Raw genomic sequence first — 13,537 nt, forward strand, 5'->3', positions numbered from 1 at the left:
TTTTTTATTAGAGTCTCACCACTTGTAATGTATATAATACAATCATCATAATAAATACATTAAATAAAACAATAATTTATAAATTAAAATACAAGTGCCATTCTATAAAGAATTATGAGAGACAATATATGCATGTCTCTTTTAAGCTCCTAAAACGTTTTGATGGACTTACACATCTTTTTCTTTAATTTCTTTTTTTTTTTGGGGGGGGGGGTCGGTGTGAAAGGAATCCAGAAACGTGCTTTGGATTCTGGAGTGCTATGTTGATTGACTGGACCAGTTCCGATGGGGTGGGGATATAATCAGCTCACTGGTCAGTGCTTCCATACTGATATAGTTTATAGAATATGTTTCCTTAGGTTCTCCACTGGCCCTAACTTGGTAAATCAGCCACTAATTAAGTTTCCAACTCTTACAACTGATGCGGTTTGAGTGGTTCTGGTATAAATGGAAATATAGAAAGGCGCTTTGTGTGCATTATTTTTATAAAGTGTTCATTTTTTGAAGAACCTAACAATTGATTTGTTTGTTTTTATTTGTTCTCGTTTGATCGTGATAAAAGATTTTTAATCCAACAACTCTTAATTTTAATCATTCAATGCAGGTCCTATACGGAGGTTATATAGATCTGTTTATTAGATTAAATAAATCTTATTATTTTTATGAAATAAACATTCAAGGTACTACAATTCATTAATTGTAAACAAAACCGATTTAAATTTAAAAATCAATCCCTTTCTTTGTTCAACATTGCGTAACCATATAAAAATATAGTCCCAATTATTGAACTAATTGTTAAATTATTAGTATTATAATACGCTCGATTTCTCTATTATTGGACTAGTACTCTAGATTCGTTGATTTTTTAAAAGGACTGTCTGAGATTGTGCAATTAAACATACATTGTTCTTTTTAATGTATGTGAATATTATTACTAATCCTTTAGACTGTTATTAAGAAGGCAAATGTCGGTCTCAGTCTAGATCTGACCAGTAGGAAATACTAAACATCCTAAACAGGTAAGCATTTTTGTATGTGAGTAAGGCTAGTTTAGCGGGGGGTGCAGGGGGCTTACGGAGCTTTAAATATAATAAAATGATAGAGCTTTTACATGTTTGCACGCACCCCCTCCCCCTTTCTTTATTTCGAAATCCTTGATCCGCACCTGATAATTTTCAGTGTGAGTGGTTTTTTTTAATTTATTATTGTATCAAGGAAAACATGGGTGGCTAATTAAATATTTAAATTATATAACAACCTTTCATTTTTTATTTAAAAATCAATATATAATCATTGACGATATTACAACTGATATTTAAGTGTTTTGGCTATTTAATAAGCGAGTCTTGCCGAGCTTTTCTTCTGTTGGTTTCATACTCATAATCGTGTTTACTTTATCTATTCGAACACATATTCAAACATACTCATGAATGAGTTCATCCGACTTTTTATATTATATTTCATTGACATTATGTTTTCTAGTCTGTGCGTCCGTCTTTTCGTTCGTTCGTTCGTCTGTTCGTCCGTCTGTCCCGCTTCGGGTTAAAGTTTTTGGTCGAGGTCAGGTTAAAGTTTTTGGTCAAGGTAGTTTTTGATGAAGTTGAAGTCCAATCAACTTGAATTTAGTACACATATTCCCTATGATATGATCTTTCTAATTTTAATGCCAAATTATAGTTTTTACCCCATTTTCACGGTCCACTGAAAATAGAAAATGATAGTGCTGATGGGACACATTTTTGTTATATTATAAGTCTGGCCTATACTTTTAAATAATCATTTTATAAGCTATTCATATTTAGATTTCATGCGTTCTACTTTGTTATCTTTGATTTAATCATTTTCTTTCATGAATTTTAATGAAACATAACGCAAATCATGTTTTAGATTTTTTTTTATGATTCCATGCTATGGGCCATTTTAAAGGCAATAAGTACCTCTTCCTCTGGTATCATTGCCCACGTGGAGAATCTCTTCGTTTGGCCAGCCGGCAATAGTTCATTTTCGAATTTGTGATATACCAGGGTACCCCCCTTATCCTTTTCTGACTAACTCGTACGGGTCTAGGGCATAAGTGCTATGGGCCATTTTAGAGGCAATACCAACCTCTACCTCTGGTATAATGGTCGATGTGGAGGATCTCTTAGTTTGGCCAGCCGGCAATAGTTCAGTTCGAATTCGTTGTATCCGGGATACCATATCCCCCCTTTGAACCCTCTACTGACAAACTCGTACGGGTCTAGGGTATAAGTGCTATGAGCCATTTTAAAGGCAATAAGTACCTCTTCCTCTGGTATCATTGCCCACGTGGAGAATCTCTTCGTTTGGCCAGCCGGCAATAGTTCATTTTCGAATTTGTAATATACCAGGTTACCCCCCTTATCCTTTTCTGACTAACTCGTACGGGTCTAGGGCATAAGTGCTATGGACCATTTTAGAGGCAATACCAACCTCTACCTCTGGTATAATGGTCGATGTGGAGAATCTCTTAGTTTGGCCAGCCGGCAATAGTTCAGTTCGAATTCGTTGTATCCGGGATACCATATCCCCCCTTTGAACCCTCTACTGACAAACTCGTACGGGTCTAGGGTATAAGTGCTATGGGCCATTTTAAAGGCAATAAGTACCTCTTCCTCTGGTATCATTGCCCACGTGGAGAATCTCTTCGTTTGGCCAGCCGGCAATAGTTCATTTTCGAATTTGTGATATACCAGGGTACCCCCCTTATCCTTTTCTGACTAACTCGTACGGGTCTAGGGCATAAGTGCTATGGGCCATTTTAGAGGCAATTCCAACCTCTACCTCTGGTATAATGGTCGATGTGGAGAATCTCTTAGTTTGGCCAGCCTGCAATAGTTCAGTTCGAATTCGTTGTATCCGGGATACCATATCCCCCCTTTGAACCCTCTACTGACAAACTCGTACGGGTCTAGGGTATAAGTGCTATGGGCCATTTTAAAGGCAATAAGTACCTCTTCCTCTGGTATCATTGCCCACGTGGAGAATCTCTTCGTTTGGCCAGCCGGCAATAGTTCATTTTCGAATTTGTGATATACCAGGGTACCCCCCTTATCCTTTTCTGACTAACTCGTACGGGTCTAGGGCATAAGTGCTATGGACCATTTTAGAGGCAATTCCAACCTCTACCTCTGGTATAATGGTCGATGTGGAGAATCTCTTAGTTTGGCCAGCCGGCAATAGTTCAGTTCGAATTCGTTGTATCCGGGATACCATATTCCCCCTTTGAACCCTCTACTGACAAACTCGTACGGGTCTAGGGTATAAGTGCTATGGGCCATTTTAAAGGCAATAAGTACCTCTTCCTCTGGTATTATAGCCCACGTGGAGAATCTCTTCGTTTGGCCAGCCGGCAATAGTTCATTTTCGAATTTGTGATATACCAGGGTACCCTCCTTATCCTTTTCTGACTAACTCGTACGGGTCTAGGGCATAAGTGCTATGGACCATTTTAGAGGCAATACCAACCTCTACCTCTGGTATAATGGTCGATGTGGAGAATCTCTTAGTTTGGCCAGCCGGCAATAGTTCAGTTCGAATTCGTTGTATCCGGGATACCATATCCCCCCTTTGAACCCTCTACTGACAAACTCGTACGGGTCTAGGGTATAAGTGCTATGGGCCATTTTAAAGGCAATAAGTACCTCTTCCTCTGGTATTATTGCCCACGTGGAGAATCTCTTCGTTTGGCCAGCCGGCAATAGTTCATTTTCGAATTTGTGATATACCAGGGTACCCTCCTTATCCTTTTCTGACTAACTCGTACGGGTCTAGGGCATAAGTGCTATGGGCCATTTTAGAGGCAATTAAATGGACTGGTAATGTTGAGATTAAAGACTCTTATTGATCTCCGTAATCTTGAAGAATTATGTCATTGAAATAGTAATTGACAGTTTCTATTTTTCTGTTTATTATATTCCTTCAATAAACTATGTTTCTTGTTTTTCTGATCTTTTTAATTGTGTGATACTATCGTATGTATTGTATATTTTAGTTTTAGAATTGGACTATATTTGTAGACAACGAACAGATTATGGAATGCCCATATGACAATTAATTCCATTTAATTACCCTATATTTAATCATCTTGTTTTAATTACTATAGTTTACATTGATTCAATAATAACAACATTTTAATGTTCATAATTGTTTTGTGTTGTGTGAGGCAATGCAATTAAACTTTTCATTTACTTTCATTTTAAATGACGCGGACCTTGCAGAAGACACCTATTGGCTTACTATTTCCTAATTACTTTATATTGCTATAAATAGTATAACCATATGATATTAACAGCAAAAGTAATTTTATTGTCACAATCTAATAACTACCCAAAACATTTCATCGAACGCGGTTTTGATCTCATGAATATTATTGACGGCTAGCCTCATGAATATTAACGCCGGCTAGATCCACACTAGTTTAATGTTGCGCAGTTCTGCACCATTTCAGTGAAATATATGAGGGTGTTTATGCGGTTAACGTTATATTCAATTTTCAATTCAAATATTTATTGTCATATAAACTCTCAACAATAAGTTTGTGATAATTGATATAAACATACACAAAATTCAGTTATCAAACAAAACCATAAGAAAACATAAAAAGTAAAAAGGCAAACCAATCTATCTATATGATATATTAATGTATTTAATAAATAAATCAAGAGTCCCCTGTCCTCAGTTCTGATGCCTGTTTAAAAAATGACTCTAACCTTTCTACTTCTTTTGAGGTTGATGGGCAAAGAAAATATATTTTATTTATTTTCTTGTCTGGCATATGTTTAATTAGGTTTCCTATAAAGTTATCTCCTAGTTTAGAATTTTTTCGACATAGATCATCATGGGCAAAAAAAAAGATGAAAAAAACTTGGCAAAAGATAAGGAAAAGAGAATACTAGTTTCTTAGATATAAAAGATAGAGAATAAGGATCAAAATTTAAAAAAAAAAATAGAGAAAAATTATCTTAAAAGTTAAAGACTAAAGTAACGAAGAACCCCATTCAGACCCTCATATATATAAAAGTTTAATAGACATGTAAATTTTTTTTTAAAGGTCGTTAATCGTATCAAAATTATAACATGTATTCGAGTTTCAATACAAAAATACTTCCCCTTTTCAATATCAACATACAAAGATATGTTTTTTTCAACCATTACTATTAAATCCAGCAGTGAAGTCTACAGTGTTTTGCATGACTGTAAATTATAATTATGGTGTATAGTTACTGTTTAAAGAAAAATATGGGTTTCTGCAAGAGAAGTCATGGTTTGATAACAAATATTTATTTCTGGATGAATAAAAAAATATTAAGAGGGGAAAATGACACTCAACTTAAATTTTGGTATTTTAAATAATGATTTCTCAGTCATGCATTACATGCCATAAACACACTTACTTATAACCATAAGAAACTGTGTTCATATTCGAGGACGTATATGTTAGTTAAACGTCTTTGACACTTTTACAATCAACATTATATAAAAATCCAGGATCTGATGTAAGTTTTTTAAATATTGTTAAAACGTTTTATTTTATATAAGATATGTAAGGGAATTTCCGACTGGTGAACCACATTTGTGTAATCAATTATAATTTGAACGTTATTTTATTTTTAAATATCAAGTACAGCATTATATACGTACAAAATCGTATCGCGTTATGTTCATACACTACATTCTGTCATATATAGGTCGTATCGCATTATGTTCATACACTACTTGTTCGTATCGCATTATGCTTCTACACCACAGTTCGTATCGCATTCTGGTCATACACAACTAGTTTGTATCGCATTATGCTCCTACAACACATTTCGTATCGCATTCTGGTCATACACAACTAGATCGTATCGCATTCTGGTCATAAACAACTAGTTTGTATCTCATTTTGGTCATACACAACAAGTTCGTTTCGCATTCTGCTCCTACACTACAATTCGCATCGCAATTTGGTCATTCACTACTAGTTCGTATCACATTCTGCTCATATACAACTAGTTCGTTTGGCATTCTGCTCATACACTACACCCCGTATCGCATTCTGCTCACACTCTATACTTTCTATCGCATTTTGCTCAATATCTACACTTCGTATCGCATTCTGCTCCTACTCTACACTTTGTATCGCATTCTGCTCCTACTCTACACTTCGTATCGCATTCTGCTCAAATCTACACTTCGTATCGCATTCTGCTCATAATCTACACTTCGTATCGCATTTTGGTCATTCACTACTAGTTCGTATTACATTCTGCTCATGCACTAGACTTCGTATCGCACTATGTTCATACACTACACTTCGTATAGCATTCAGCTCAACTAATACAGTACCGCATTCAGTTCATATACATTGTACAACTAATACAGTACCACATTTTGCTCAAATATTTGAATGATGGAAATTATGTGCATAGTTGATTATGTTAGTAACATGCTGAACTATGTTTGACAATAAACATGAATTATTTGCTTTTATGAGTGGTAGGTAATATCATAACGATATTGTTGATTGTGGTTTCCCCTTATACACTTTTGAACGCGATTTTGAATAATGAAGACCGTAGAACTAATTTCTGATTTTATTCATGACAAGAACACATTGAACAAAACATCCAATAAGTACTTGTATAGTTATGGCCAAGAAAATAAAATCAACATAAAATTGAGAATGAAAATGAAGAACGTGTCAAAGAGACAACAACCCGACAATAGAACAGACAACAGCAGAATCTATAAATGTGTGTGTTCAAAGCGCTTTTTGTATTCAACTTCAATAGGAACGATCAGACCCAAAAAGGTATTATTTATTTTGTTACCTTATCTGACATCGGACTTGGGACTTCTTTTAAACTGAGTTTTACTACAACTGCGTACTGCTATGTTTCTTTATTCAACAGTGGCTAGAGGTATGGGGAGAGGGTTGAGCTCTCACAAACGTGTTTAAATCCAACGCATGGTTGCGCCTGTCCCAAGTCAGGAGTCTCTGGTTTTTGTAAGTCTTGTATGATTTTTTAATTCTAGTTCATTTATATGTTTTGGAGTTTATTGTGACGTCCATTTTCACTGAACAAGCACACAATTTTATTTTGGGGGCAGCTGAGGACCACCTCTGTGTGTGGGATTTTCTCGCTATGTTGAAAACCCATTGGTGGCCTTCGGCTGTTGTCTGCTTTTGGTCGTGTTGTTGTCTCTTTGACATATTCCCTATTTCCATTCTCAATTTTATAAAATAATAACCGAACTCCACATCTAATATAATACAAACGAATGGACTGTTTAACATCAGACAATTGAGATGAGAGAAATAAAATTTTGTGTCAAAAAATTAATGTTTGTCTTGTAAGAACAACAAAATAAATTGTCCAGCTATGTTATGGTTATTGATTTATTTAAACAAAAATAATCAACAAAATTGAAAACATTTTTCTTTTTCGTGAAGTCTTTCTTTTAATTAGAACATATTATCCTCAATCGGCAAATCTCGGATGAATCTGCTACGGAATCGGCCGAGTTTAGATGAATGATTCCATCATGAGTCAGCGCTTTCGGTCGATTGTTCGTCATCAATCCGTTGATTGTTCAAGTAGTGGTATAGATAGTTTATCCTCATAAAACCATGCAAATACAAAGGGTGCATTTAAAGTTATTGAATGGATTTAAGAGCAATCAAATTGATATGGTTAAAATCGATTGAAAATAAAACTGATTGGCAATTACGACATTGCATGTAAACAATATAATCAAAATCATTAAAATTCAATTAGTGTCTCCAGGTAACCATTTGCATTTGTAATTGTTTTTGTCATCAATTTTTTTCAAATTTCATATAAGCTACTTCATTTCTTGTTTTTGGTTTGTAATCAATCGAATTATTGAGTAATTTGTAATTGAAGCAAGTAATCTTTTTCACCCATTTGAATAATATTTTTGAAAGCTTTTGCTTTTTTACGATATTGAGCTTTGGTATTTCAATACTTCATTTTGTATTAGAATGAAATTCAAAACAGTGTAGCTGTGGCCATTGATTGACACATTAAATTTATCCATTGACAGGGACAATTTAGGTGAACGTTTATATGTAACGACCACTGCTCACTATGTACTTTTTAAAGACACTTAAACTATGGGGTCACCAAATGTTCTCAACACCTAAACAAAGTCATTCGAAAAATTGATCAGAAATAACACGATGTTTTGATTTATATCAATGAAATTCAAAACAGTGTAGCTGTGGCCATTGATTGACACATTAAATTTATCCATTGACTAGGACAATTTAGGTGAACGTTTGTATGTAACGACCACTGCTCACTATGTACTTTTTAAAGACACTTAAACTATGGGGTCACCAAATGTTCTCAACACCTAAATAAAGTAATTCGAAAAAGTGATTAGAAATAACACGATGTTTTGATTTATATCAATTATATAAATCAAAACATAAAGGTTATCCCTGATTAATTTTTCGAATTATTTTATAATTAAAGGCGTTATGAAACCTTTGGTGACCCCACAGTTCAAATGTCTATCGTAAGTAAGTCGTGAACAGTGGTCGTTACAGACAAACGTTCACGTAAATTGTCCCAGTCAATGGATGAATTTAATGTGTCAATCAATGGCCACAGCTACACTGTTTTGAATTTCATTCTATTTGGTTTCATATCCTTGCTTACTTTTGTAAATGACAATTTCCGATAAAGGATACAAAAATGCATCGCAAATTAATTGAATTTTGTAAGCGATATAACACATGTGTTTACCCAAAGGTTCATGGTAACTTTGAGCGGCATTACTGTGTTAAGCTGCACTCTCGTTAGACAGTCTAAGAGTCGCCATTTTGCTAACAGCCGATTTCATTGAGTGTGTAGCTAAAGGTAATATCCTTGGTTAGCTTGCTTAATAGGTGAACCGTGCAGTCATTATAAGGTAAGGTAAACTATTATTGAAGTTGTTTTTAATCCCCTTATCAGGCCCTACTATATTGATAAATGTGTCTGTATGATAATTTCCGTAATATCAAGGAAACATTAATGGCATTTTTTTTTTACATCAACGCGGAAAATATAACATAAATCTATAACAATGGGACAAACGTGAACAGTGAAAATTTTGGTGACATTTAAGCTATTTTTTCTAATGCTCATTGAAATGACGGTACGCGTCTTCATGTCAATAAAGGTGTTACGTGTACTATTTCATAACAATCAATATTTATATATTTCCTTTTTTTTTCTTTCCAGCTATTTTACATTTATTTGACGAAATTGAAAATAAAGTGATCAACTGAGAAGACAGAAGAATCAATAACAGGAGTGAAAAATATGTCAGACAGTATGACATTCCATTCAGCAGCGAAGTTCTTTGAATTATTTCAAGTTATATGCGTTGTAATCACACTTGGCGGAGGGATATTAATACTATTGGACAAAGCAATCAAATCATTATTTTCCAAATATGACAACCAAACGACATCAAAAACTTTGTTTATATCTTTGTTTATTGGATTTCTCCACCAGATATTCTTAACTTTAAATTGGGTGTGGAAAACTTCCAATTTGTGTAGTTTGGATATATTTATCAAAGATATGTACTCTTTGCCAGTCGTCTGCTTCGGATTGACCTTCACTGGACTTACAATATCGGAAAGTTCAATTTTGAGGTCAACTGCTCGGAAGTTTATTTATGCAACGTATGTTTCAACGACCATATTACTCGTTATTGGAATGAGAACAATTTTTAATCTATGTTACTATGGTTACAATTTTGAGCTGACATTCGGCAGTTGTGACATGTCATTCGAAACATCCTTGCACAATCAGATAAACATCACAATGTCATCATTTTTGTGTGCATATAGCAGTCCAGTCTCGTGTTATATTTTGGAATATACATTGATATATGTGCCAAGCACAGCAATCCTGTTTAACAACATAAGAGATGCATTAGAAATATTTAAACAAAGTAAGTATATGAACATAATGAAAATATGAGAAAGTCATGTGATTTTAGCGTGTCTTGATTTTGGTTTTCAGAGAAGAGAATACACGGTAAATATTATTGAATATCCGGCCGATTTTTTTTTTTTTTTTTTTTAATTTATTTATATTAGGCAAGATCCAAGTTTTACTTTGTTTTTATTGAAAAATTCTTATTGGCGTTATTTTTCTATTGGCTGAGTTTGCAAATTAGTTTGTTAATGACTAATTAATGGGTTTTTTTTGTTGCTTATTCGAAATCTTCTAAGAAACTCTGCATCAAAGTTTCTGATAATCACAAAGAGGAAAATGGTTAATATTTTTGTGCATATTTATATTCATATATATATTCATGCATCCACTTCTGTATTCTTTTTACCTTTTTCTTTTCAATTATTATTTTGGCCATTATTCTTTATTCTTTATGTTTAGCAACCATATAATTAAAGATGAGACATTGCCTTGTTTTTTTTGTCGAGCCTGCAACTTTTGTTGCAGAAAGCTCGACATAGGGATAGTGATCCGGCGGCGGCGTTAGCTCCCTTCTTAAAAGCTTTATATTTTGGAAGGTGGAAGACCTGGATGCTTCATGTTACGAAGTTTCCGTCAGTCACATGTCCAATGTCCTTGACCTCATTTTCATGGTTCAGTGACCACTTGAAAAAAAAGTTCAAATTTTTTGTAATGTTGAATTCTCTCTTATTATAAGTAATAGGATAACTATATTTGATATGTGCGTACCTTGCAAGGTCCTCGTGTCTGTCAGACAGTTTTCACTTGACCTCGACCTCATTTCATGGATCAGTGAACAAGGTTAAGTTTTGGTGGTCAAGTCCATATCTCAGATACTATAAGCAATAGGGCTAGTATATTCGGTGTATGGAAGGACTGTAAGGTGTACATGTCCAACTGGCAGGTGTCATCTGACCTTGACCTCATTTTCATGGTTCAGTGGTTATAGTTAAATTTTTGTGTTTTGGTCTGTTTTTCTCATACCATATGCAATAGGTCTACTATATTTGTTGTATGGAATGATTGTTAAGTGTACATGTCTAGCGGGCAGATGTCATGTGACCTTGACCTCATTTTCATGGTTCAGTGGTCAAAGTTAAGTTTTTGAGTTTTGGTCTTATTATCTAATGCTATATGCCATAGGTCAACTATATTTGGTGTATGGAAATATTTTATGATCTTTATGTCAGTCGAGCAGGTTTTATTTAACCGTGACCTCATTTTCATGGTTCATTGCACAGTGTTAAGTTTTTGTGTTTTGGTCTATTTTTCTTAAACTATAAGTAATGTGTCAACTATATATGTTGTATAGAAGCATTGTTAGCTGTACCTGTCTGCCTGGCATGGTTCATCTGACCTGGACCTCTTTTTCAAGGTTCATTGGTCTTTGTTTAGTTATCTTGGTTAATGTTAAGTTTATGTGACAGTTGTAATAAAGCTTAGCTTTATACTTAGGACTATCAACATAATATCAATGATTAGTATAGAAGGCGAGACATTTCAGCGTGTGCACTCTTGTGTTGTTTTTTTTTTTTTTTTTTTTTTTTTTTTTTATACATTTGTTGAATAATATACATATAAAAATCTAAGCAAATCACACTTTGTGACTTTAAAAAAAAGAAAAACAATCTTCCGCAAAACCAGGTTCAACCCACCCATTTTTTTCTTAAAATGTCCTGTACCAAGTCAGGAAAATGCCCATTGTTATATTATAGTTAGTTTCTGTGTGTGTTACATTTAATGTTGTGTTTCTGTTGTGTCGTAGTTCTACTCTTATATTTGATGCGTTTCACTCAGTTTTAGTTTGTAACACGGATTTGTTTTTTTCTTAATCGATTTATGAATTTCGAACAGCGGTACACTACAGTGACTGTTGCCTTATTTATATTTACTTTTTCAGATTGGCAGAGAAATTTTGGTACGATACAAGACAATGAGAAACATGATACCGATGATATGACACAGAAATGTATCTTAAGGGAGCTACCATTTGATTTTTATGGGGGGGCTAGGATGAAATTTGAAAAAAATAGGCAGGACAGGAGTTTTGAGTAAAAAAAAAAGGCAGGATGAGACACTTGCAAAAAAAAAAGTCAGGACGACAATTTAGGTAAAAAAAAGTCAGGATAAACTAAAAAAAAAAAAGGCAGGACCGAACAGAGTGAAAAATAAAAAGGCAGGACAGAGATCACAGCTAAAAAAAAATGCAGGACAAAATTTTTCATCCTAGCCCCCCCATAAAAATCAAATGGTAGCTCCCTAATATTTTTCCTTTTGGTAATATGGATTATCAGACCGGTGTCCTGGATATTGAACCGATGTTATAGTTTTACGTCAGAAGACTTGATTCCTAGTATGACTATTCTAATTTTGTATATCTTTTTACTTTGTTGTTTGTCACAGCGAATCGTGCTGCCGTCGTCTAAGAATGAAAAGAATTCAGCCACTTACACTCCACTTAAATACACCCAAACTCAATTACAATAAACATTACACAGAGAGTTTTTATAGTGTTTTTTTTTATTGTCATGTGTATTGGCTCTCATACCACATCTTCTTATATCACTGAATTAACATTTCCGGAAGTGATTTCATCTTGTTTTTAAATATTGAATTTAACAATCATGAGCCAAACTAAACAAAAACAAACATGCATGCTTTGTCCGCCATTACGTTAAATCACACAGGTAAACTTTTTTTTTTAAATTTAATTTATTCAAAATTTAACTACACAATTAAAAAGTGAGTGTTGTTTGACATCAAAAAGATGATTCGGAATAGAGCTAAGCTCATTTGGAGGCAAAATACAGCTAAATACCAAAAGGTAAGGTTAAATACGTTTATTGTGTTACCGTACAGGTAAAATATATCATTGAAAACCAATAGCAATCTATCCTTTTTACAGTATTATCAAGCACTTTGATTTTTTTAAATTCTTTCTTAATCTTTTATTTTACAACAATTGTTGAATTTTTTGTCCATTTTTTTTCCTTCTAATTTTCCGTCTTTTTCTTGTTTTTTTTTCTTCTTATCAATTGATTCGTATCCTGAAAGTTCATGAATTGTTTGCCACTGGACAACAAGCAAGTAAAGATCAATATTTTTTTTTAATTGCATAATTGATATTCTGGCAGAATTTTACTGTAAGATCGCATCATTATGAATACCAAAGCACTTACCATATTTACAGATTAGATTGATAAAAGCACATACATAATATAGCGAGATTAATAGACATGTATGCTTACGCTAAACCCTCCCAAAATGAGAGTGGCGAAACTGTAAGAAAAAGGTACAAACTTTAAAAATCAGTTAAAAGTTGGTTAACTCTGTAGATCAATCCAATGCGCAGGAAAACCTTATCAAAAATACCAGACACAAATTACAGAACTCAGAGTAAACTCAGTTACAGATAAATAATCCAAAAACAATAGCAACTATTAAAACAAAAACATGTGTCTAAGACTAAACCAAAAGTTCAATACACATCTAATCGACAAATAAATATACAAAAGACACAACATAGAAAACTA

General features: G+C 33.8%; 1 long non-coding RNA gene across 1 annotated transcript; it reads left to right on the top strand.

The window, feature by feature from the left end:
- The first annotated feature begins 828 nt into the window (after positions 1-828).
- Positions 829-11,977, top strand: LOC143059863 (uncharacterized). The gene is made up of 3 exons (XR_012973640.1): positions 829-1,019; positions 9,258-9,978; positions 11,905-11,977. It is a non-coding gene; the product is annotated as an uncharacterized LOC143059863 (long non-coding RNA).
- The last annotated feature ends 1,560 nt before the right edge of the window (positions 11,978-13,537 follow it).

This window comes from Mytilus galloprovincialis, chromosome 14 (assembly GCF_965363235.1).
Source record: "Mytilus galloprovincialis chromosome 14, xbMytGall1.hap1.1, whole genome shotgun sequence".
In the NCBI taxonomy this organism is placed as follows: domain Eukaryota; kingdom Metazoa; phylum Mollusca; class Bivalvia; order Mytilida; family Mytilidae; genus Mytilus; species Mytilus galloprovincialis.